Source organism: Malus domestica, chromosome 03, assembly GCF_042453785.1.
Source record: "Malus domestica chromosome 03, GDT2T_hap1".
In the NCBI taxonomy this organism is placed as follows: domain Eukaryota; kingdom Viridiplantae; phylum Streptophyta; class Magnoliopsida; order Rosales; family Rosaceae; genus Malus; species Malus domestica.
Genome location: NC_091663.1, coordinates 29,991,896 through 29,995,691, shown reverse-complemented (window position 1 = coordinate 29,995,691; position 3,796 = coordinate 29,991,896). Strand labels below are relative to the sequence as shown.

The following is a 3,796-nucleotide window of genomic DNA, read 5'->3' as shown; positions in this document are numbered from 1 at the left end:
ATCATTTTTTGTGTGATAGAAGATTAAATTGTCTTTTCACCATTTTTTGATTGACAAAGAGGGTTTCATTAATTAATAGAGAAATGTGTATGAAAGAATCTCTGATCAAGCAAATAATGAGGTGTGGTTTTCGGAAGAATTAAATCAGAAATAATGTTTCCAATTTTCATTCTAAAATTTTGGATTCGATTCGGATCGGATCACAATTTTTAATTTCAAAATTTTCTAAATATTCAGAATTGATTGGAGTAACCTCATAAATTTCATTATATAATTCGAAAATTCATATATTTTATAGGTTTTTGAATATTCTCAAACATTTTCATACATGCAATTTATTGTTCTCCCTTAATATTTGGTGTATGCTTATGTATAAATTCAATTAATTTTGCAATATAGTGGGTTGTGTAACATCCCACATCGCCCAGGGGAGTCGATCCTCCAAGCCTTGGGCGCGTTTGGTACGCGGGACGGGACGGAACGGGACGGGACGAGACGTTCCGTCCTACGTTTGGTACGCCTAAAAGGAGTGGGACGAGGCGTTCCACGGGACAAGTTTTTAAGGATTTTTGGTTCCACCTCCCCCCCCCCGTGGAACGGGTTGTTCCATGCCCGTGGGACATAAATTTTTAACATTTTAGGACAAAAATGCCCCCTATCTTTTTCAAAATTTACAGCATCAAAATCATATAACAAACCCTAAAATCTATTTATCTTCTTCTCAGCCGCCGATCCTCTTCACCCCCATCTCTCCCCTTCGCAACCTTCCTCCTCATCTTCTTCACATCTTCCCTTCGCAACTCTTCCGTGTAGCAGCTCTGTGAACCTTCCTCCTTATCCTCTTCCGTGTAGCATCTTCAGATCTGCATCTCCGCTCCAGGTTCGATCTGTTTTTGTGTAGCTCTCGGTCTCTCTTTCTTTGTAATTTGATTGCTATTGAATTGATTCATCAAATGGTCTCTGGGTTGGTGAGTTGATGTTCGCTCTCTTATATATAATTTTGTTTTACTCTGCCATGATGTAAATTTATCAGATTCCTGATGTTGTATTTGTTAATTGGCACAACAGGAAGGGGAGGTCGATCTTATTGAGAGCAAACAGGTTATATTTCTGGTTATGCATTCACTTTGGAAACCTTCGCTGTTTTCTAATTCCTATTCATCTTTGTACTCATTGATTTTCTTTCTTTGTAAAAAAATTTCTTTGTAATTTGATGGCATTACAGTGAAAACCAATTGTTCAAATGTTTTTTATTTCTTCTCTGTTTAAGTAACAAGTTTGATTATTATTCTTTGCTTTGCTTTGTGAGTTTGTACATATTCTGCCTCTGTAGTGCAGTACCACTAACACTTCAAATATTCTGGCTTTCTGGTAATGATAAAATTCTGGCAATGTCGATCAACACCACGGGTTGTCTTTGGTTATTGCTAGTATATTAAACAGTGGACATTGATGTATATTAGGACTGAGATATGAAAGCGTTTTTCATGAAAAACAAAGGCGAAGGCTTTGTTTGGTATCTAAGATTATAATAGAATGAATTGAATAACTCTTTAGATAAACAAGTGGATACTTGATGTAAGCTGTAGGAATTAGGAGAAGAAAACTGTTCTTTTGCTTTATGTGGTTGACATTTGCATAATAAAATTTGATGGGTTGGTGCTGAAAATTCAAATGGAGCTGTAGAAAACTAGGAGATTAAAAATTACAAATTTTAAAGGGGTTTGCATGTGGAACACAACATATACCTATTAAAATTTGGACCAAGAAAAACAAATAATGGATAATAGTGTTCAAATTTGAACCCAAAAAAAAAAAAAAGTCTTGTCCCGTTCCACGCATAAAATTGTACTAAACAACAGACGGAACATGGGTATTTTAGTCTTTTTAATCTTTTGGTTCCGTTCTGTCCATGCGTTACCAAACGCAGAACGGAACAACCATCATGTTCCGTCCTGCGCGTACCAAACATAGCACAGAACATCTGTTCCGTCCCGTCCCGTCTGCGCACCAAACGCTACCTATATGTACATCCCCACCTCTTCCTAGCACAAGGCCTTTTGGGAGCTCACTGGCTTCGGGTTCTATCGAAACTCCGAAGTTAAGCGAGTTCGTGCAAGAGCAATCCCAGGATGGATGACCCACTGGGAAGTTCTCGTGTGAGTTTCCAGAAACAAAATCGTGAGGGCGTGGTCGGGGCCTAAAGTGGACAATATCGTGTTACAGCAGAGTCGAGCCCGGGATGTGGTGGGGGCCCGGGTCGGGATGTGACAATTTGGTATCAGATCCAATCCCTAGTCGGAAGTATGTCGACAAGGATGTCTGGTCCTAAGGGGGTGGATTGTAGCATCCCACATTCCACAGGGGATTGGATCCTCCATGCCTTATATGTACATGTCCACCTCTTCTTAGCACGAGGCCTTTTGGGAGCTCACTAGCTTCGGGGTTTTATCGGAACTCCAAATTTAAGCGAGTTCGCGCGAGAGCAATCCCATGATGGGTGACCCACTGAGATGTTCTCGTGTGAGTTCCCAGAAACAAAACCGTGAAGACGTGGTTGGGGTCCAAAGCGGATAATATTGTGTTACAGAGGAATTGAGCCCGAGATATGGTGGAGGCCCGGGCCGGGATGTGACATGTTGCTTATGCTTTTAATATATAAGTGCATGCTTAATATCAAAGAAAAAAAAATAAACAACATGTATCCAAAACTAACGATAAAATACAAAAGTTGATTACAATATACATAATTTGATTAACTAATTCAAAAAATTAGAATATTTCAGAATTTTTTTTTATTGAAATAAGTTTGGAATGGAAAATTAGGATCCAAAATACGGACCTTGGAATTCTAAGATGCAATCCAATTTCCATTCCAAATTTTTGAAAAATATTCGGATTACGAATTCAAAAATTTTACTGTCGAAATTGAAAACACTATTCCATCTTGCACTCTTACAAATAACTTTTCCCTTGTCAATTATATGATATTCCAAATCAATCGCAAAATGTCAAGCGAACAAGTTCAATTAAATAGACCGTGTAATAGGCTTGGAATATGTCATCTTGCTTCCAATTGCATACCAGGTTCTCCCCTCTCTATAAAGAGCAACTTACATAGAACGATGCATTGCCAGAGTGGTCCTCCATGCTAATAATATCATGACATTTGTAAGCTTCTCTCCACATATCATTAGCATGGGACGGCGCAATGACATTATACCCGGTTCATGAAAGTTTTTTTCCTCTCTCTATATAGGTTGAAATTAGGAGCAAGGTAAATTTTAATTATTATAAGAATTCTAAAGTCTAATGTCAAAATATTTAAATGTAGAGAGGTTTGAGTTTAGAAACGTTCAAGCTTGGTTGAAATTTTGACTTTTATTTAAAGTTGGCCAGTTAAATTTTTAGTCATACATTATGTAACTCAAATGGTTAAAAACATTTGCTTAGCATCTATGACCATGTATCATTTTTCTACCCCAACCCAACGCCGCTTGTATAGAAAAGAAAATTAATATTGAGTCATATGGTTATTAAAAAAGGATTCATATGGCTATTTTTACTTCTGACAAATTCCTAGGATACCTGATGTCATCATTCTTCTTACTCTCTCTTTTGTTTTATTTTTTTAGGTGAAGTAATAAAGGTTTAATTGCAACACTAAAAAGAGGTACAAACTTTAAAGAAGACATTCTAAATAAAAAAAAGCGAGCCGTTTTCAAATAAAAAAGACTCAAAAGCTAAAATTAATGCTAATTGGGACAACCACTGTATTAGTGGATATGTGGCGTGA

At 37.2% G+C, this 3,796-nt stretch overlaps 1 long non-coding RNA gene across 2 annotated transcripts; it reads left to right on the top strand.

The window, feature by feature from the left end:
• The first annotated feature begins 708 nt into the window (after window positions 1-708).
• On the top strand, window positions 709-1,288 carry LOC114824030 (uncharacterized). 2 transcript variants are annotated; one of them, XR_003772263.2, is made up of 2 exons: window positions 709-880; window positions 1,069-1,288. It is a non-coding gene; the product is annotated as an uncharacterized lncRNA (long non-coding RNA). The 2 variants fall into 2 exon arrangements; XR_011579455.1 differs by having other exon boundaries at window positions 713-968.
• Window positions 1,289-3,796: the final 2,508 nt, after the last annotated feature.